Source organism: Vulpes vulpes, unplaced genomic scaffold (assembly GCF_048418805.1).
Source record: "Vulpes vulpes isolate BD-2025 unplaced genomic scaffold, VulVul3 u000000710, whole genome shotgun sequence".
Lineage (NCBI taxonomy): Eukaryota > Metazoa > Chordata > Mammalia > Carnivora > Canidae > Vulpes > Vulpes vulpes.
The window spans coordinates 231050-254093 of record NW_027325790.1 but is presented as its reverse complement, the minus strand read 5'-3'; the positions used below and the strand labels follow the sequence as shown (position 1 = coordinate 254093).

Below are 23044 nucleotides of genomic sequence, written 5' to 3'. Positions count from 1 at the left end.
AGTCGTAGTCATTCTAGCTATTGAAGGAAGGAAGGAGACTCTTGTAAACTATCGCATAGAATTCATTGCACCCACAATAAATCAATATAAAAATCCTATATTAAGTTGTATTGGGAGCAATAGATCTTGAGACCACTGGAAAATAATCCTGCATAGAAATGGTTTTCTGGTAACCATGGCATTAGGAATGGAGTGGGGCATATGGTCCTTCCTTCGACTACAATGCATTTACTTGCGACTCACTAGGAGAAAGAAAACCTTCTTGCTATTTACAGAAATCTTCAGGGAAAGAATGATTTCTTTGTAAACAGAATACAAATAACGAAGATACGTTTTAAGCCATTAGCTACAGTGTAAGGGTTAGGGGCTTTAAAGATGAGTATTGAATATATATTTATGAGAACATTATCATCTTTAGGAATAGAAATAATTCTTTTAAAACAGAAAATCAATAGTACGTGAGGTATATTACAGAAGAATACATTACAAATGAGCTTTAAATATCATTAAAATTGGCAAGCATAAACAGAAAGAATATCCTTGCACACAGTAACTTTCTCACGGTTAACTTTAGAAACCCACTTTTCTGGCACGATGCCTAAATTTTGGGTCAAGCCCCTTCAAATCAACCTGACATCTAACACTGTCCTCGGCATTTTAGGAGGGTCCATTGGTGAAAAGACCTGGCCCTTACTGTAAGCAGCTCAGAGTCTAGTGGGGAACATGGACTTAAAAAAAAAAGAAAGAAAAAAATGTGTGACATAAATAAATCCTACGACAAAAGCATGCACAGCGGCTGAGTCTTCCAAAGGTGGAGGGACTCACTGAATCGGGGTATCGCAGGACGGGGTGCGAGTGAAAGGAACGTGAGTCCAGGAGGAGACAGCACGTTTCGGCAGCAGAGTGCAGGCTCCGTGTATGCAGGCGCCTTGTCTGCGTCGTTGACCACCTCATCCCCTGGCGCGCTTCGTCCCCTAACACAGGGTAGATGCTCAGTAGATCCCTATCCTGGTTAATTAACTAACGAGTGGAAAGATAAGAGGTATTCTAATTAGAAAAAACAATGAATTCAAGGACCCAAGTATGTAGAGAGCAGGGCTCCTTCAGGAAACGTCTGTACTGCAGGTGCCAGGGCTGAGTTATGGTGAGTGAGATGCCTGGAGAGCTCGGGCCGCGTTAGACACGGTTGGTGAAGGCAGCCGACAGCGCAGAGCTTGTCTCAGAGACCTTAGGAATCGCTGAAGCTGGAGAGCAGCACGGTAGGTTCTGCCATTGAGAGACTCACCATGGCAACAATTCGAAGGGCAGAGGGTGTGAACCTAACTGGACTTTTTGATTAATCAGACTTTGAAGACAAGAGAGAGAAACGTAGAGAAGACGCTTTGCTGGAATAAACTTGGTAAAGGTAGGCTGTGACGCCACTGCTTGAGAAGGGGAACGCAGAAGGAGGAATAACTCTCCAGGGGGGCAAAAGTAAGGCAATTTGGGTACATCATAGGCAATAAGGATTGACTTCTGAGTTTGGGGGAAGAGAGCAAGGAAGGCCTTTAAACAATGATTCTATGGTCTTTCTAGAACTCAAGGTATAAAAATTCAGTTTCGTGTAAAAGAAAAATTAAAGGATGACTTTTTACTTTACAAAAGTGTTCTTTATTAGAGATACGTGAAAGTATTACCTGCTTTTGGTGTCACATTAAAAAAGTGTTGCCAAGACCAATGTTAAGGAGTATGTGCCTATGGTTTCTTCTAGGAGCTCTACAGTTTGGGGTCCTTAATTCATTTTAAGTTAATATTTGTGAGGAGTACAAGATAGGAATCCAATGTTATTCTTCTGCACGTGGTTATTGAATTTTCCCAACACCATTCATTGAAGAGACATGTCCTCACTGGGTATCTTGGCTCCTTGACACATGTGGGTTCACTGTATACGTGAGGATTTATTTCTGGGCTCTCAATCCTTTTGCATTGGTCTGTGTGTCTGTTTTTATGCCAATTCCAGAGTATTGTGATTATACAGCTTAGTAATATAGTTTGAAACCAGGAAGTGGGATACCTTCAGCTTTGTTCTTCTATCTCAGGATTGTCTTGGCTATTTATGGAGATCAGTTTCGTTTTTGGTGGAAAGAAAGCAAGGGTTGGGAACTAAAATTTATCAGCCCTAAAATTCTTGTTAATAAAACTGCAAACTTCTGATGCAGATGATGAGGATGATGATGATGATGATGATGATGATGATGATGATATTTTTGCCATTACTTTGGCTGCTGATGGTGATGATTACATGTTGGTTTTAAAGATGGTGGATAGTCACTAGTCCCTTAGATTCCAGAAACTGATTAAAGAATAGTCATCTTCCAATTCTGCATATCTAAACATAGATGTTTTCCACGACTCGCCAAGTTCTGTTCTTATCATAGGCCATGACCCAAAGATTAGCAGAGCTTCCTACTTGTGTCCAGAATAAACGTGGTGGGTAGATACTTAGCCTGTAAATCCTGCATGATTCCAAAAGAAGTTAAAATATTTTTTTGAGAAGAAAAGGGACAAAAAGAATGGAATACACTAAAAGGACACTGGCAGTACATGGAGAAATATATTTGTCAGGTTCCAGTGAGAAAACTGAGAGACCAGTCATCATCACTCATATTATTTCCATTTTTTTACATACCAAAAGAAGAATGAAATTGCTAGATTTTTCCCTTCCTCACAAGCACCAGTATCATTCAAAGAGATATCCCAGATTTTTATACTAGCTCCATTTCTAAACTCCAGGCATCTTCAAATGAAAGGAATCGGAGAATCGGTTCGCTTTTAATGAAAGGTCTAAGATAATTGTTTTCCATTCATCTTATATAATTTGTAGTTCTCTAAAGGGAAAAGTTCAAAGGAAAAATTTCTTTGAACAAATTAAATATTGCTTTTTAATTGAGTGTTTAGTTTGGGGGTGAAATTCCTTATTTTTGAAAACCGAATTATGTTAAAGGACACTGTTTAATGTTCTCCAAGAATTCAAAGAGCCGTATTAACGGTAATAAGCACGGTTCATAATATCATGGGCTAGGGTCATTGGTTCTGCCAAGTTAGGGGATATCAAATCTAGAATTTCTGGTGTCTATCAAATGTAAACAGGAGTTTATCCTCCTTGATTATGCTTCAATTCAATGCTGGGTGAAATTGGGTGGCAAGGTCAATGTCAGTCCTCACCTGACACAACCTACGTGTCTTCTTTCACTCATCCAGCCAAGTCCTGTAGTTTATAGAGAGATGATGACAGAGAAAGAGCAGCATCGAAGTGACAGTAGATAACAGGTGTTGGCAAGGATGTGGAGAAACAGGAGCCCTGTGTACTCTCGGTGGTGTAAACTGGTGCAGTCACCACAGAAGGCAGTACAGAGGTTCACTAAAACATTAAAAATGGGATTACCATATGATAATAGATAATCCCACTTCTGGGTATAGATCCAAAGGAAATGAAAACAAGATCCCAGAGGGATATCTGCGCGTATGTTCATTGCAGCATTATTCGCATTAGCTACAATACGGAGAACGTGTCCACCGACGGATGGATGGATACATGCGTTATGCGTATTCAGTGGAATGTTATGGAACAGAAGGAAACAGAAGGAAATCCTGCCATTTGTAAGAACATGCATGAAATTTGAGGACATTCGACTAAGTGAAAGAAGACAGGCAGCAAAGTACAAATATAGTGCGGTAGCATTTATATGTGGAATCTAAAGAAAATAAAAAGTCAAACTCATAAAAACAAAGAGTAAAGAAGTGGTTGTCAAGGGTTGAGGGATGGGGTGCAAACTTGTGGCTGTAAGACGGATAAGCTCCAAGCGTATAAAGTTAAAGTATACTTGGCAGTGTTGTATGGTGGAAGTTGGTTAGGTGGGGTGATGGTGCTTGAATGTCTGACGAAAGAAAGAAAGAAAGAAAGAAAGAAAGAAAGAAAGAAAGAAAGAAAGAAAGAAAAAAAAGAGAAGAAGAAGAAGAGAAGAGAAGAAGGAGAAGAAGAAGAAGAAAAGGAGGAGAAGGAGAAGGAGGAGGAGGAGGAGGAGGACAAGGAAGGAAGGAAGGAAGGAAGGAAGGACGGAGAGGGACGTGGAGGGTGTGCTGATTGGCTGGATTGGGGTAATGTCTACATGTCTCAGGTCACAGCCAGGTGGCTGGGTGTCCGTGTGGCCGTGAGAGGATCGCCCCTATCCTTCGGCAGCACCTGGGTGCTCACCCACTTCCCGTGTTTGGCTCTTGCACGTGTGTGTGTGGGGCCTGCGCTCTGGGCACCTCCGGCCGGGCAGGCAGTGCGGGCCCCTGCAGTGGCCGAGCGTGGTCTCGGATGCCAGCCGGGTCATCTCAGGGCGGGCCGTGTGCACCCGTGTGCCCTGTGGCCTCTCCTGATGGGGCAGCGTCCTCGGCCTCTGGGAGGAGAAGTGGGGCTTCTAGAAGAAACCGTAGCCCCCTTACTTCCTAGACCAACAGGGAGATCACATTTCCGTCCAGAACCCGGGTGCCTGTCACCCCCAGTGTGTAGCAGAAGCCTGGGCTCGTCCGGCCACGGTGGAGAGCGCGTGGGGCAGCAGCCGGCCCGGTCCGCCTGGAATCACACCCCGAGGACTTCCCGATTCAGGACGGAAGCGGGTGAGGTGAATTCACTCCTGAGTGAAGAATTTTTTTGACATTCGCTGTAACGAGGAGAGGGGACCCGGCAGCAGCCCGGGCCCACGACCTCCCCGTGGTCCCGGTCGTCGTCAAGGTCAAAGGCCCGGCTCCTTCGGTGTCTGCGCTCAGGCCTGTTTCCACACAACGTTGTGCTGTTGAAACGACCGCTGAGAAGAGCTTTGGTCCCACGAGTCTTCCATCTGTGAGTCCCCGAAATGGGAGTCCTGGCATCTGGAGCTAAGGGTGGGCCGGGGGGCCGGGGGGAGCCTCCCACGGCCGCGTCTGCTCTCCGGGGGACCTTGTCTTCTCCACCCTCAGCAGCGTGTTTCCGAGCGTCCTCCAAGAGCATTCCCTAAAGCAGGAAAACATTCATTTTGCTTTGTCCCCAAATGGCTTTTGCACTTGATCATGAAATATGTGAAATAGACACACATTTATTAAACGCAACAGAAAGAATTTAAAGGATATAAAAATGCACGAAATGGTGTACCTCACACCCCAGCTTAACTAATTCCGAAAAGTCTCGGGGCCTTGTCTGGTTCCGCCTCCTCTGCTCAGTCACTCACCGGTCCCCTCGCCCAGACACACAGGCCGGAGGGTCGTGACAATCATTCTCTCGTCCTCTTTTCGGTGTTTCTGCTCGTCCTGGTTACCCCTTCATCACCACAGAGCCCCCAAATAGCAAGAGTCTTAACGAGAGAGAAGTAAGCGGGCAGGGCGGCTCCACATCACCTGCCCGACTCTGCCTCCCAGCTCCGAGGCCTCAGCACCAACAACCCCCCGGGGCAAGATCACCAACAACCCCTCGGGGCAAGATCGCTGCCTCCCCTCGCCCTCCCCATCCTCTACTCCAGCTCACAGGAAGAGGAGAACGCAAAAGGCAGAGGCTCCCAGGAGTTGCTCTATCACTTTCCTGGCTTTAGGATTAATTACATTTTCTATTTCTTCTTGAGTTGTATTTTTCCAGGATCCGTATGCCTTCCGTCCTGCGGCTAATAGCATATGGTGTTTATAATATCACCAAGACCAATTTAATTTCTAAAGTATTTTTAGTTATAGATTTTGTCATTGCTAATATTTCTACTTAATCTTTTAAGCTTTTTTTTTCAATAGTCTTTCAAAAATTAGTTTTATTAGTCTTACGAGTCTTGTCAAAGAACTGACTTTTGTTTCTTTGATCATATTTTATAAGTATTCTAATTTATTCATTTCCTCTCTTTATTATTTTGTTTTACTTTATCTTTACATTCATTCTGCTGCTCTTTTAGTTTTTATTTTTTTATTATTTTTTTTTCTTTTACTTTTTAAATTAGACATTCACATTATGAAACGTGAGCTTTTCTTCTCTTCCAAAGTAAGGATTTAAGGAGATGAATTTTCTCCCATTAACTTAGCTCCATCACATATTTTTCAGTTCTTTGTATCTTCTGGATTTCTGTTATACTAGATTCTTCCCTTCATGAGTTGCTTAGAAGTGCATTTTAAAATCTGAAATAAATGAGACTTTTGTGATACTTTTTGTTCTTCTGTTTTTATTTCTGACTTCATTTTACTGTGCTCAGAAATTGTTTATATGACATCAGTTCTTGTTGAGGCAGATTTATGGGCTAGCACATGGTCAATTGTGATAAATGTCTTGTGCTTAAAAAGAATTGTATACTCTCAACTTACTGGGAGCAATATTTTCCAAAAGTCTGTTAAATCAAGTTTGCTGGTTGTTTTTCAAATTGTCTGTGACCTGATTTTTTGTCTACTTAACCCAGCAGTTAATGAAACTGTTTTGTTAAAAATCTCCCTCTAGGTTATGGATATGACTCTTTCTCCTGCTAGTTCTGTCAATTTTGGTTTCTATATACTTTGGACTTATTTAGATTATGTTATTGTGTCCCTACCAGTTTAGAATGTTTATATATTCCTGGTTAATTAATGCTTTTACATTTTTCAGTGCCCCGATGTTTTGGGGTCTTAGAGTTTATTTGTCTGATGCTAATGAAGCAATGCCAGCTTGCTTGCTTTTTTCTTTCTTTCTTTCTTTCTTTCTTTCTTTCTTTCTTTCTTTTTCTTTTTCTTTTTTTTTGGTACTTATTTTCATTCCAATATAGTTAACATACAGTGTTATATTAGTCTCAGGTGTACCACACAGTGATTCAACAGTTCTCTATATTAGTCAGTGCTCATCATGACCAGTGTATTCTTAGCTCCCGTCACCTATTTTACCTATTTCGCCCATCCCTCTGCCCACCTCCCCTATAGTAACAACTAACTTGTTCTCTATGGTTAAGATTATTTTTTGGTTTGTCTTTTTTTTTTCTTTGTTCATTTGTCTTGTTTCTTAAGTTCCCTGTATGAGTAAAATTGTATAATATTTGTCTTTCTCTGACTTATTTCACTTAGCATTATACCCTTTAGATCTATCTATGTTGTTGCAAATGACAAGATATCATTTTTTTTGCTAATATTCACACACACACACACACACACATATACGTATGTCATATCTTCTTTATCCATTCATCAGTTGATGGACATTGGGCTCTTTGTGTAGTTTGGCTCTTGCTGATAATGCTGCTGTAAACATCGGGGTGCAGGTGCGCCTTTGAATCAGTATGTTTGTATCCTTTAGGTAAATACCCAGTAGTACAATTGCTGAATCACAGGGTAGCTCTATTTCTAACTCTTTGAGCCCCCCCCGCCCCCGCCACTGCTCTCCACAGTGGCTATACCAGTTTTCATCCCCACCCACAGTGCGACAGGGTTTCCCTTTCTCCACATCTTCACTGACATCTATTGTTTCCTGTGTTAATTTTAGCCCTTCTGAGGGCTGTGAGGTGGTGTCTCCTTGTGGTATTGATTTGCATTTCCCTGATGATGAGGGATGTGGAGCACCTTTCCATGTGTCTGTTGGCCATCTGGATGTCTTCTTTGGAAAAATATCTATTCATGTGTTCTGCCCTTTTTTTTTTAACTGGATTGTTTGCTTTTGAGATATTGAGCTATGTAAGTATTGAAATAGTAGGTTTCCTTGAGACTTCTCTGGAAATTCCTTAAGTCTTGAGTTGCAGCTTCCTAGAAGAGCTTTTATATTATTGTTTTTATTTTAACAGACAGGTAACACTAATTTAGGCTAAAAATGCTCATGATTAGGAGTTTTTAGGCTACATTTTGTTTTCCTGTAAGTCAGCATGAGATTTCCTTATTGTCAACTTTTGCAGAGGACACCAGCTTTATGCGTATTTTCCTGTAGGGTTCCTCATAGATGATGGGCCTTAGGCATTATCTGCCATATCCAGCTCTTTCTGGAAAAAAAAGATTGAGATTCTCAGATCAAAAAGCTGCCTAGTTACTCACTTAAGATTCCCACTTTCACTTGATTTAGGGTCAAGGCAAATTCCCTATTTTTGCATAGTTTTGAGATACATTTTTAACGTGCTTTTTAAACATTTTATTTAACAGGAAATCTGATTTGTCATGCTGTGGAAAAGAAAAATACTATATTATTTATTATATATTATGTCAGTCATTTTTACTGCTATAGAAAGAAAAAGATTTTTTTCTAATACATATTTATTTTTGGATATTCACAAATAAATTACAAAGGAAGCTTCTAAATATTTAACATATAGGATAATAGCATTTTATAAAATAAATCTTTGATTTAATTATGATTTTTGATATTGCTGAAAAAATAGAATTTTTATAAAGAGTCCTCAGGTCTTAAGTGTTTAATTTTAAAGACCTTTCTATTCATCATACTATTACTATGTAAACTAATATTCCAATTCACAATATGCAGCATAATTCGTTATTAACTACAGTGTATATAAATCATATTTCCAGGAGTCTTATTGATAACTTCAGTTTTGTTACCAACTGCTCTGAGTTTTTCAGGTTATTACAGACTAGATTCTTACCAGAGCTTCATGATGAGTTCATATCAACAGTAGGAGAAGGGTCTCTCCTGCTATTTTCTTGCCGTTCACTTATGTATTATCTTTATTCTGGGCTTTCTTTACATGAATAATTTCCTATAGAAATCATTTAAAGCCACATGCACGTTATGAGAGGGCTGTTTTAATTAAAACTAGAAAGTGTAACTGTTATTCACTTAACCAAGCACATGTAAACTCAATATGCTGAGAGCAAAGAGGGAGATAGGGCCCCGCTGTCAATCGCTCCTCACACTATTGAGCTTTTCCTCCCCCCATCTTTCCCTATATCACCCGCTGACATATAGACCATGAACGGAGGTCAGTCCGTGCAATGATTATTAGTTAAGATTAATCTATTTTTTAATGTAAGAGAAAGGTTGCATCTTCCAGTAAGATGCTAGATTGAATACACCCATTTACCTTCAGTATCTCCTAAATCTCCATTAAAACAGGAACAAATAGACCTTTTAAGTCATAAGTCATGATTATGTAAATGTCAAGAGAAGAGATGACAGCAAAATCATTTTGGAAGCTGGAAAGTAAAAGGATGGATATGAAATGACTCAGTTATCTCATAAAAGTGGAATCCTAAATCAACAGTGAGGAGAGGCAATGAACAATCCAGGTTACATAGCAGCAGCCTTCAAAGTTTTTAAAATGTTGAAAATCAGGGGTAAAAAACTGCTTATGAAAACAGATGAATTCCCAGATTTTTCCTCAACTCCACACAGATGCAACTGCTTCTCTTCCACCAAACACCAGTGTCCTCTTCAGACCAGTAAAGCAGAGAGTAAGGAGAATCAGGCACAGTTCAGGTCACAGAGGGTTTCACGATGAAGGGGGGGGCGTTGAGAGGCAGTTTACCTGCAGAATGGGGGAAACCTTGCTTCTACTCCACTAGTTCCAGGATCCAGGCCTGTCCCTTCCAGGCGTCAGCAGGCAGGACGTCAGGAGATCCTCTCCTGGGGAATATAATCAGCATAAAGGAAAGGTGAAAATAAAAAAAAGAAAAGAAAAGGTGAAAATATATACAATTGGATTTTCTCAGAGAAAGAAGAGGCCCAGTCAGAGGTACTGCAGCGAAGCCCACAGTCAACAACTCCCAAAGCAGGGGTACAGAGCTTCCAGACAGCTTTTCATGGTCTCAAATATAAGCAAACAGCGAGAAGGTCCTGGATAGCTGAAGAAAACCTCGGGCATGAAAGTTCCAAAGAAGCAAAAAGAAAGCAGAAAGCTGCAGGAAACAGGGACTATGCAAGAAGAAGGAAAACACAGGAAAGGAAACTATCATTAATATATTCAGAGGAAAACAAAGGAATTGCATTCATGGAATATGAATATCCTTTTATTTCTCATAACATAGATATGTTGTTTTATTTTTGCTTTTTTTTTTTACAAACAAATGTAGCATACGATATGCTGTCTTGTACACTCCTTTTTTTAATTTTAATTTTTTTAATTTTAATTTTTTAATAAATTTACACCGTCTTCACGTATTTATCTGACCCGCTGCCTCCAGCAACTACTAATCTGTTCTCTGCATCTATGAGCTTGTTCTTTTGTGTGTTTTTGTATTTGTGGGGTTTTTTTTTTTAAAGATTCTACTTGTGAGAGAGATCATGTATTTGTCTTTCTCTGACCTATTTCAGTTAGCACAATGCCCTTGATCTCCATCTGTGTTGTCACAAATGGCAAGATTTTGTTCATTTTTTTGTGGCTGAGTAATAGTCCACTGTGTACATTTACCACAATTTCTTTATCCATTTACCCACCAATGGACACTTAGGTTGTTCCCATATCATTGCTGTGGCAAATAATGTTGCAATGAACACAAGCATAATATTTCTTTTTGAGTTAGTGTTTTCATTTTCTTTTGATAAATACCCCAAAGTAGAATTGCTACGTCATGTTGTAGTTCTATTTTAATTTTTTGAGGATCTTGAATACTGGTTTCCATAGTGGCTGCACCAATTTACGTTCCCACTGTCAGTGCACAAGGGTTCCTTCTTCTCCACATCCTCACCAACACTTATTATTTCTTGTCTTTTTGATAATAGTTATACTAAAAGGTATGAGGTGATAGCTCATTGTGGTTTTGATTTGTATTTCCCTGATAATTAATGATATGGAGCATCTTTTCATGTGCCTATTGGCCATTTGTAAGTTTTCTTTGGGAAAATGTCTGTTCAGACCTGCCCTTTTTTTTTTTTTTTTAGAATTTATTTATTTATTCATGAGACACACACACAGAGAGAGAGAGAGAGAGAGAGAGAGGAAGAGACATAGGAAGAGGGAAAAACAGGAGGGGAGCCTGAGGCAGGACTCGATCCCAGGACCCCAGGATCATGCCTTGAGCCAAAGGCAGATGCTCAACCGCTGGGCCACCCAGGTGCCCCCTTCTGCCCAGTTTAAAATCAAATTGTTGATTTTAAAAATAAAATTGGTGTTTTTTGCTATTGAGCTGTATGAAATCTTTATATGTTTCGGTAAATAACCTTTTATCAGAAATACAATTTGAAAATATTTTATCTCGTTTAGTAGGTTGTCTTCATTTTTTTTATGGTTTCCTTTGCTGTGCAGAAACTTTTTAGTATGATGTAGTCCTACTTATTTATTTTTGTTTTTGTTGTTTTTGCTTTTGGTGTCAGATTGAAGAAATTATCACTAAGCCCTATGTCAAATAACTAACCATCTATGTTTTCTTCTAGGAGTTTTATGGTTTCAGGTCTTATGTTCAAGTTTTTAATCTATTTGGAATTAATTTTTGTGTATGCTGTAAGATTGTGGTAAAATTTTATTGTTTTGCATGTGGCTGTCCAGTTTTTCCAACACCATTTATTGGAGAGTCTGTCCTTTCCACATTATATATTCTTGGCTCCTTTGTCATAAATTAATTGGCTATATCTATGTGGGTTTATTTTGGGGCTCTCTATTCTGTTACACTGATCTGTGTCTATTTGTATGCAAATAGCATACTATTTTAATTGCTGTAGATTTTTAATATAGTTTGAAATCAGGCAGCATGATGCCTCCAGTTTTGTTCTTTCTCAAGATTACTGTGACTATTCAGGTTTTTTTTTTTTTTTTTTTTGTGGTTCCATACAATTTTAGGATTGTTTGCTCTTGTTTTTGAAAAATGTCATTGGAATTTTGATATCAAATTTTCATCAAAACTGTAGATTGTTTTGGGTAGTTTGGGTCCTAAAGATAGTTTTGAGTAGTATCAATTTTAACAATATATAGTCTTCAATATACAGATATTTCCCATCCTTGGTTTAATTTATTTCTAGATATTTTATTTTTGTGGGCAATTATAAATGATGTAGTTTTCTTTGTTTCTCTTTCTGACATTTCATTTTAGTGTATAGAAATGCAACAGATTTTTGCACATGGATTTTGTATCCTGCAGTGTTGCTGAATTTTTTTATTAGTTCTAACAGTGTTTTGATGAAGTCTTTAAGGTTTTCTATATATAATAACATTTCATCTACAAATGGTGACAGTTTTACTTCTTTTTGATTTTGGATGGCTTTTTCTCCCTTACTTAATTGTTCTGGCTGGGATTTCCTTTTTTTTTTTTTTTAATTTTTATTTATGATAGTCACAGAGAGAGAGAGAGAGAGGCAGAGACACAGGCAGAGGGAGAAGCAGGCTCCATGCACCAGGAGCCTGATGTGGGATTCGATCCCGGGTCTCCAGGATCGCGCCCTGGGCCAAAGGCAGGCGCCAAACCGCTGCGCCACCCAGGGATCCCCCTGGCTGGGATTTCCAATACTATATTGAATAGAAATGGTGAGAGCAGGCAACCTTGTTTGTTCCTGATCTTAGGAGAAAGACTTTAAGCTTTTTATCTTTGAGTATGATGTTAACCGTGGGCTTGTCATATATGGTCTTTTTGATGTTGAGATATATTTCCTCTGTACCCACTTTATCATGAATTGATGTTGAATTTTGTTAAACATGTTTTCTACATTTATTGATATGATCATATTATTTTTATAAATTTTACCTAATAATGGTATATGATTTTTTTAACGTATTCTTTAATTTGGCTTGCTACAATTTTGTTGAGGATTTTTGCATCTATGTTCATCTTGGATAGTGATGTGTAATTATCTTTTTTTTTTTGTAGTGTCCTTGAATGGTCTTGGTATTAGGGTAATGCTGGCCTAGTAAAATGAGTTTGGAAGATTCTCTCCTCTTCTATTTTTTGGAAATTTGAGAAAGATTGGCATTGATTATTCTTTTAATGTTTGGTAGAATTTATCAATGAAGCCATTTAGTCCTGGACTTTTTTGGTTGAGAGACTTTGGATTACTGACTCAATCTCCTTACTAGTAATCTGTCTGTTCACATTTTCTATTTCATCATGATTCAGTGTTGGTACAATGTGTGACTCTAGGAATTTATCCATGAGTGGCATTCTTTAAAAGAGGACCAAGAAGACAAAAAATGAAATATGAATATAAATAAAATAAATATATAAAATGTAGTTAAAAAGATATAAAAATATATCGTAAATGGAAAATCTAGTAGAAAAATGTCAAGAAACAAAGTAAGAGAATCATAGGAAATTTCAGAAAAAGAATAGAGGAAACTGAGGAGACTACATCAAAAATTGAAGGAAATTTCCATAGTGTAAGAATGTAATCCCACTGGGTGCCAGCCAAGAGTTGAAACACACATTGAGAAGGTTATTGATAGTTCAGAATATTATGAGAAAAGAGAAAATCCTAAAAATTTTCAGAAAAATGACAACACTGATTCATTAAAAAAGATAAAAAATATGAATGCTTAAAGACTTCTCTATAGCAACACAGGAAACTCAAACAATCGGAAAAGGATGCCTTCAACATTTGGCATGATGTTTATTTTCAAACTTGAAATCAATATCCAACCAAGCTATCAATGAAGTAGGAAGACTGACTGAAGTTGAGATAAATCTTTGCAGATCCAGAGAGAAAAATGCTCGGAGTTAGGACAGGTTAGGAACGTCCTGGAAGACAGGCTCTAAGACAATGAAATGGGTAGAATATTTGATGTAGATTAAGTATCTTACTTGATTGTTCTGAGAGAAGATTTAAACAACCATGGAATGTTTGGAGTCATTTAGTGGTTATTCAGAAAACCAAGCGAAACTTACCAAGCAAGCCAGGAGGGGTAGAGCAGGAGTACGGAACAGGAAAAATAATATAGGTCATATTTCTCAGAAGTTCACGGATTTCTACTCGACAACATTCTAAATGTTGAACTCCGCTCTAAGTAGGATTATCACGTAGCTGTAATAGGAGGAGGATGGGGACATGAAGTTTAAGTGTGTTGGGTGGTCGAGTGTATCAACGAAAGCTAAATCCTCATCATCTAACAGTGGAAATCTAACCATAATGCCTACAACTGAGAAATCAATATGTGATACCAGATGGATCTAATGCAAGTAAATATCCAAAAAGAGCTAGATTTTAACCTGGCTTTTTGGCAAGCAGAAAATGATTAGTGATATTTCTTACAAGTCGTCTCACATTATTATTCAACCATAAATAGAAACCCTAACGGTTTCATGCCACTGTCCCCCCAGTGAGTTGTCTTGTACAGCGTTGGAGACCCCGGGCTTAGCCCCCGCGGTTCACGGATGGAGTGTTGAGTAAGCCCCTGGGTCTGCACCCCTAACCACCAGGTAGCAATAGTGAGGCATCCCTGTTCTTCGTACCACATTAATTTCTGAATACTTTCTGCACTAAGGGGTCTACAATTCTTTCATATATTGGAAAGACTTTTTATGGTTGTAGAAGATACAAAAAGTATCAAGAAGGCAGAAGATATCCCCAATCCCATTGTTAATATTTTGACATATTTCAGTTTAGTCTATTCCTGGGCATTTTATGTGTGTGGACATATTTTTATCATAAAAACTACATCCTTGTGTATATTTAATTTCACATAAGTCCTCTGTTGTGAAACAGTATAAAACAAGCATTTTCCCATTCACAGTGTGTCCATGGCAATGCCCTTCGGTCACCTTAGCACAGGAGGTTCCCTCTAGCCATGCCATCCCCGACTGCCTCATCCCCAACAGCTTCATTCCTCTAGATGTTTTGCTTCTCCTCCCTTCTTGGGTAGGAATCTTTTTTTCTCTCCAAAACTCTTGGGAAAAGATATACCACACACATGCACACACACAGACACACACACACACAAACACCAAATTCCTCCTCCACTTATGGAAAAATGTCGTGTTTATTCTGTTGTCCTGATATCTGCAAACACATGCTCTTAACTTTCCAAATGATTTATTCCAGATCCCTTTGGGCCTAGGTCAAACTCTTGGTCTCAGGTTGAAACTAGTGTCTTAGGCAAAAGACTAATCTGTTGATGATCCACCCTTCCTTTGTTTTTGTAGTTTCTGTACTAATAGTTGGCTCAATTAACGGCTCATCTCAGGCTTTCCTAAGAGCTCTATTATTCTGCCATTGACCTTCCCAACTGTCTCTCTGGTCCTCGGTCTTTACCCCTTACTACAGCATCATCTCTTCAACCAGCCCAGCAATCACATGCCCTAAGCGAAAAACCGTAATAGAGCTGACCAGAAGGCGTTCATGTTTACTGGCAAGATAATACAGACATTGCCCTCGATCCCACCTCCCAACGCCTGCACTTACTCCTCAACATGTATTATGGTATATTAGCATTACAATTTACTGCAGAATTTAAATTCACCCTGAACTTTTAATGTGTTTCTAAATTGTAATATTTGCATAAATATCACCTAATATATGTCTTAAAGGTCTATACATAGGAAAAAGTATGAGAAATCCACAAAGGATAAAGCATGGCAAATATATTAGTATTTTCTTATTTTGATTCTTTAATTTTGTATCTACCCATACCTTTTAATCATTATGTTTTATATACACATATATATGCATATGCATATATTTGCAATTAAGAAAGTTTAAGTGTGGTGAGAATGTACATTACATCTTTAAGTTCCCATTCTTATGTTCAGTTTAATAATATCCAAATTATATATCACTTCCTGGTTTCTGTTGCTTTTTTCTACAGTAAAATAGTTAATATTTAAGCCCCAAATTTCAGTTGCCACTTAGTACTACACTATAAGAATTTTTAAACTTATTTTGCTATTTTATTTACATACCATTTGTTTTTCAAGTTTTCAATGGAAACTGTTACCATGGAAAATATAAAACATTCCCATGTATAAAATATAAGACAAACAAGATATTTATAAATTAATTTGTTTGGGGTGAAGAGTAGACACCCCAGGGAGCTAACTTTTAAATTAATTAGAACATAAAAGGCAAATTATAATCCAATGCACCTGACCCTACTATGCTAGGTCATTCCCACATCCATGATGGCTTTCAGTGAGTACTAAATACTTCCTTTCCAAAAAAAAATATAAAAAAAAAAAATAAATACTTCCTTTCCATGATTTCTTAAAAAGATCCTTCAGTGTATATATCACAGACAGCATACCTCTCTGTATGAAACAGGGTGATTCTTCTATTTGTATATTTTTAAATAAGGACAGATCATAAATAGACAAGAATTGATACATGAAGAAATATAAGGAGGCTATTACAGTAACCCAAATCAGAGGTGATGTTGATTTATTCCAAAGTGATAGCGATGGAGATGAACATGAAATAGTCCAGACACATTTATATAGATAAAATTGACCCAATTTGGTGGGAAGGAAGAGAATGCTCTCAGGGAGGACAAGCAATATAGTATAGTGGCTGAGGGTATGAATTCTAAAGCAAGACTACATGGTTTCAAAATCCAAGTCTGCCATTTCCAGACTCTGTGACCTTGGGCAAGCCCCTGAACTTTACTCTGTCTCATGTTTTCATGTGTAAAATGTGATAAATACAGCGCTAACCTCATTCCACTGTAAGAATAACATGGATTAAATTGTTTATTTACTTTGAACTTAGAATAGTGTTTATTATATATGGAGCACACTGTGTTTGTAATTATAATGATGATGATGCTATTAGCTTATATAGGTGATCCTAAAGAAGAACTACATTTGAGGAAGAAAATAGTGGGTTTGGTCTTGAACATTTTGGGAGTGGAGTTTTATTTAAGATATTCAAGTTATGTTAAATAGTCAATTGGATATATAGGTCTAAAAGGAGAAGTCTGGGCTGAAGACCAGAATTGATGGTATGGTGTATCTACAGGCATTAAATCAGTGAAAATATATGAGATTTCCTAAGGGTAAATACTTCAGAAAAAAGAGGTAGCCGTGACAGAGTTTCATGAAACTCCAGTTTTCAGGAAGGATAAATGAAAATGAATTGGCAAGGTAAATAGAGAAACAAGCAGAGATGTGGGAGAAAAACCAGAAGAGTGAGATATCACAGAAGCCCCAAGAAGAGTTTTACAGCAGGAAGAAGTGGTTAACTCTTCTGGGTACTGTCAAGAGGTCTACAAGACTGAGACTGAGAAGTATGTGTTGGGTTTAGTAGTACATTGATAATCAAAGCAAGTGCGGTTGGGGTGGCCTGAAGGGATGGAAGCCAGATTGGAGTGGTTAAAGGAACAGAGTCAGTGAATGTAGACGACTCTTTTGCGTAGTTTGTGAAAATGGAGGTGAGGTAGGGCCGTGGTTTAATTGAGAAGAAGGTAACAAAGGCCGCCATTTTCTCTTTTGTAAAGATGACTTGAAAATGATGAAATGTTGGTGGCATGAAGCCAAATATTAAGCAAAGGACCACATGATGTGTAAACTTTTTTCTTGTTGAACAGAACTCAGACACAGGAACCAAGTACCGAACAAAGAAGGACCACATGATGTGTAAACTTATGTGCTTGTGTATCGCTTACTCTTCTACCATTGGTGGACTCACAACGATCACAGGCACTTCTACCAACTTGATCTTCTCTGAGCATTTCAATACGTAAGTAAATGATTGGATCGTTGATTAAATAAATAGGCAGCACATAACTTACGAGGCTTATTCTTCACTGATTCAGAGAATCAGGAACGGAAATTGCTGTACTGAGTTAACCTTTTTTTTTTTTTCATCAGGACATCTATAGGTCTAGAGACCTTCCCTTCCACTAAGAGTTAAATATGGAGGGTGTAGTGAATTAACAGGTGCCTTAAGATTCCCCAAATCAGCTCACAATAGATAGTTATGTCTGGCGGACCATTCTAATCAAATGGGAAGACTTTTCTTGTTACAAATAATACTGTGAATGATAGTTAACTAATGTGAATAGGGATTATCTGGGTAGGAAAATTTATGTAGGGTTCAGGAACTAGCATTTAAACATAAAAGATGAGAGTTGCGCACAAAGGTGCTTATTACAGAAGTCTTGCCTAGAATTCAAAAAGATTTGAAGGATTGGGCAATTGCAAGAAATGTCAGTGATAAAGTATTCTAAGGACAGACATAGGACTCTAAATATAAGTTTGCAACTGTGATGTTCATCTATTGGAGAACATGGGGAATCTGTGGGTAGAGTCAGATAACTTGGGTTAAAAAATCTGTAATTTTCAGCCACTTACTTTGTGAATTTGAACAACAAAAAGTGAATTACTCTCCCAAGACTTAAATTTTTCATATCTAAAACAGTCACAATTCAGATGATTATTGTGAGACTTAAATGAAGTAAACCATGTAAAAATACTTGATGCTATTTCTGAGAGCTATTGTAAGAATTACTGATACAATAGTTTGAAAGTCCATGCTTTCACATGAGGACTCAAACTGAATTCTACACCCGCGGTGTGTTTTCAAATACTAACAGGACAGATGATCAGAGTTCCAGCAAGGTGGGCCACATTAAGGATGCCCTGGAACAGGATGTACGTCTTTTCACAAAAAGACTAGGGTTCAGAGTCAGGAAGACTACATTCTTCAAAGCAGATTCACAGATTTTATGACCTTTCTAAAATTATTTGCAAAATGTTGTGCATGCATAGCTTTTCTCGGGAACCTAAGACAAAAAAAAAGTCACACTCCATTGTCCTAAAAAGAACAAGAACTGTGTGCAAAGAGCAGTGGGCTAGCAGCTGAAGACCGTCTAATACAGACCTCCATGTGTATTTATTGTTTCCACGATTGCACGTCCATCACGCATGCTCCAGCGGCCAACGTCGATAGGAACCTTAAAATGGCATCTGGTTTATTAAGTGGGAGACTTCTGAAGCTCTCTGTGTCAGAGAGGATTTATCTAATGTGTCTCCTAATTCAAGACAGGAGATGTACTTGATCTCTTTCTGAAAACTAGACTTCCATCCTTTTCCATGAGTTCCCCCAGAAAGAGATTCCACATTTTGGTCTTCTCTGAAAATCTTTTTCTAAAATGTAGACCAAAATTTTATTGTTTTACTCTTGGTGTTAGAGAACTGATGGTTTCCACCATTCTCATGAGATCGATGTTGTTGCAGTAATCCATGCTGACTTGCCCTTTGTCTGCGGTCTTGCACAATGTATCAACCAAATTTTCTTTCTTTTATTTATCTGTTCCCTTGATTCTTTGGATGCAGTAATCCATTTGCAATGACAGATTGGGAGCATTGCAGCACTTTAAGCAAAATGTTTCAGTAACTATTTTCCCTAATTATCTAATCTTCCAATTCTCCTATTCATGGGAATTTGGCCAAATATTCTTTAATTTAGAAAATGCTTAATATGTACTTGAAATTTAGTGAAGTTTTTTCTTCAAAAGTTTGCTTTAACATTAGAGAATTATACACAAACAGAAAGAAACTCAAAGTATCCCTTCCTGATAGAAAATACTAGAAGAGAGGGGGAAAACAAACTTATATGAGGAAATATGATTGATCCTATTAAACAAGCCAGATATTTAACCCACTTTTTCTTAAACATTAGCCCCAAGATACAACCACATCTCAAAGCAACAGTGGAATGAAATGCATTAAATTTCATTGGAAAAAGTGCCAAGAACTTAGAAATACAGGGAAAAAAATATTTATATTCTTTGTCAAGATGTTTGGACCTGGAAAGAAATTGCCCTTTGTTTCCAAATCTTATGCAATAATGCCACCTTTTCCTCTTGACACTGCTTGCCATCCTTTTTAAAGCAGTATCGAGAGTCATTTTGTATAATTTCATTTGGATCTTGCCTAACTCCATGGGTGCATGAATCCTAAGAATCAGTGACTTGACATCTAGGGAAAGGTGCTATCTTACAAACAGTGGGAAGAGGGGAACGGATTTCAAAGCCTTTGTTTATCCATCTATTCACCTATCACTTGCAGATATAAAATGTATCATGTTTATTGACTGAGTGAATGGGTAAAGGTTTATTTTTATTTGCGCCGAATAAAATTTAGCTTCCTCAGAATAAACATTTGTTCTAGGACTGATGATGTGCAAGCAAGGCACTGTTGTGAATTCTTTTGGAGAATGAAAAAAATGAAACTTGCCAGGAAGCTTTGAGATTCATTCTGGGTTCTAGACAAAATGTACATCTGTGAAAACCATTAAAAATTTTAAAACATAATAACGTTTGGTTTTTCACATGGAGGCCAGTAGGTAGGTGGTATGTGTTGGATTCCACCTGCTCCGCAGTACACACTTACTCTATATGCCCTTGCTGTGAGGGCAGCATATGGAGGTGAGTAAAGCACAGATTCTGGGCTTAACTGCCTTTGTCGAAATCCCAGCTCTTCCATTTCCAAGCTGGGTGATCTTACACTACTTACTCTCTTTAAGCTTCTTACCTTGCCAGAAAAATGGAATATTAATAACTCTCTTTTAGAGAATTGTTTAAAGTTTTTATTAAAAAATAAATAGCACTTTAAAATTGTGCCTATCTCAGAGAATATGCTCAGTAAATGTTGGTTATTACTATGAGATTTGAGAAAGTTGATGTTCGTCTAGCAGACTGAAGTTCGGACTATGGTCATTCAAACCCCAAAGTCTGTCTCCCTAAAAAATCACCTCCTTAGAAACATAATTGAATATACACCCCAAAAGGGGACTGTAGCTGTATGCAGCATCCTTCAAACACTAGAGATTTGTGCAACATGGCTCAATCCTAAGAGGTAAACACCATATTTATGGAGAAAGTGAATGCAAATATTCATAAAATGAAAGCACAAAAAGTTTGTAACCATTTCTTTTTTTTTTCCCTCAAGGCAGTAAAAGAGCCTGTGGATTTTCTTTTCTTTCTTTCTTTTTTTTCCTTTACCTTTTTTTGCACTGTTTAAATAACAATGTGCAGATTGATTGGCATTCCAAGAGTCTGGGGATAGGAGACCATTTAGGAGTCTGTTACCAAAGTGCTGACAAGTGACAAGGGGCAGAACTAAACTAGTTATGAAGTGATAGGATTTAGACTCAAGATAATGTACAGGCAGAAGGTGGTGAGTAATCAGGTGTGAGGATTTAAGGGCCATGAGGCGTTAGGGCAAGTCTGGGATTTTTGCCGATCCAGCTAGATAGATGGTGATGCCACGAACTTTTAGGTTCATTGAAGAAATTAACAAATTTGATTTTAGATATCTCGGGATGGCTGCTCAGAGCCTATGCATGGGTTTTTATTTTTTTTAATTTTTTTATAAATTTATTTTTTATTGGTGTTCAATTTGCCAACGTATAGAATAACACCCAGTGCTCATCCCGTCAAGTGCCCCCCTCAGTGCCCGTCACCCAGTCACCCCCACCCCCTGCCCACCTCCCCTTCCACCCCCCTAGTTCGTTTCCCAGAGTTAAGAGTCTCTCATGATCTGTCTCCCTCTCTGATATTTCCCACTTATTTTTTCTCCTTTCCCCTTTATTCCCTTGCACTATTTTTTATATTCCCCAAATGAATGAGACCATATACTGTTTGTCCTTCTCCGATTGACTTATTTCACTCAGCATAATACCCTCCAGGTCCATCCATGTTGAAGCAAATGGTGGGTGTTTGTCATTTCTAATGGCTGAGGAATATCCCACTGTATACAGAGACCACAGCTTCTCCATCCATCATCTGTCGATGGACACTGAGGCTCCTTCCACAGTTTGGCTACTGTGGACATTGCTGCTAGAAACATCGGGGTGCAGGTGTCCCGGCATTTCATTGCATCTGAATCTTTGGGGTAAATCCTCAACAGTGCAATTGCTGGGTCGTAGGGCAGGTCTATTCTTAACTCTTTGAGGAACCTCCACACAGTTTTCCAGAGTGGCTGCACCAGGTCACATTCCCACCAACAGTGCAGGAGGCTTCCCCTTTCTCCGCATCCTCTCCAACATTTGTGGTTTCCTGCTTTGTTAATTTTCCCCATTCTCACTGGTGTGAGGTGGGATCTCATGGTGGTTTTGATTTGTATTTCCCTGATGGCCAGTGATGCGGAGCATTTCCTCATGTGCTTGTTGGCCATGTCCATGTCTTCCTCTGTGAGATTTCTCTTCATGTCTTCTGCCCATTTCATGATTGGATTGTTGGTTTCTGTGCTGTTGAGTTGAATAAGTTCTTTACAGATCTTCAATACTAGCCCTTTATCTGATAGGTCATTTGTAAATGGCTTCTCCCATCTGCAGGTTGTCTTTGAGTTTTGTGGACTGTTCCTTTTGCTGTGCAGAAGCTTCTTATCTTGATGAAGTCCCAATAGTTCATTTTTGCTTTTGTTTCTTTTGCCTTCGTGGATGTATCTTGCAAGAAGTTACTGTGGCCGAGTTCAAAAAGGGTGTTGCCTGTGTTCTCCTCTAGGATTTTGATGGAATCCTGTCTCATATTGAGATCTTTCATCCATTTTGAGTTTATCTTTGTGTTGCACGGGGTTTTTAGTAGGCATTTGCAAATGGAGTGGAAAACTTTGAGGGCTATGTATATATAAACCCAGAAATTAGCGTCTTGAATGTAGAAATGGTCACATAGAGAGAAGAAAGTTGAAAGAACCAAGACATGAATAGATTCTTGGGAACTATTGACAAGAAAGAAGATGAGAAAAGTTTATCAAAGTGGGTGGAGAACCACGGGCATGGGGTGTTCTGAGGGCTAAATGAGACCTTTTTCAGAATGGAGGATGAGTTGGAACAAGCCGCGCGGTAGAAGGGTCAAGGGGGACCGTGGCTAAGGGAAGGCTCCTTTCTCATGGGCGCCCTCCCGTAAGACGTGGGAGGTGGGGCAGAGCCAGGCCTGGGAGAGGGAAGATGTGAGCAGTAGGGAGGGAAACAGCTAATTGGAATGATTTCCTGTGACGCTGAGGAAGCAAAGAAGAAAAGAGCAGAGCGTGGTGTGCCCAGAGGCGGAGAGCCCTCGCGGACAAGGAGGACGTCAGTTTTGTGTTACGCTCAGGAAGGAAACTGTAAAACAGATACGTGACGTTTTGAGAAAGAGAGAGAGAGAGAAGGAAATGAGTGGCTAAGTGTCGGGTAGAAGCAGAAAGATAATAGAAACAAGCGTGGAAATGTCGGTCTTGGAAAAGAAGGACGTGTCGTCCTGAGGATTAATGGGGGGAAGTA

At 38.7% G+C, this 23044-nt stretch overlaps 1 pseudogene; it reads left to right on the top strand.

The window, feature by feature from the left end:
* Positions 1–23044, top strand: part of LOC140597359 (solute carrier family 13 member 1-like) — a 78319-nt pseudogene that overhangs the window by 31346 nt on the left and 23929 nt on the right.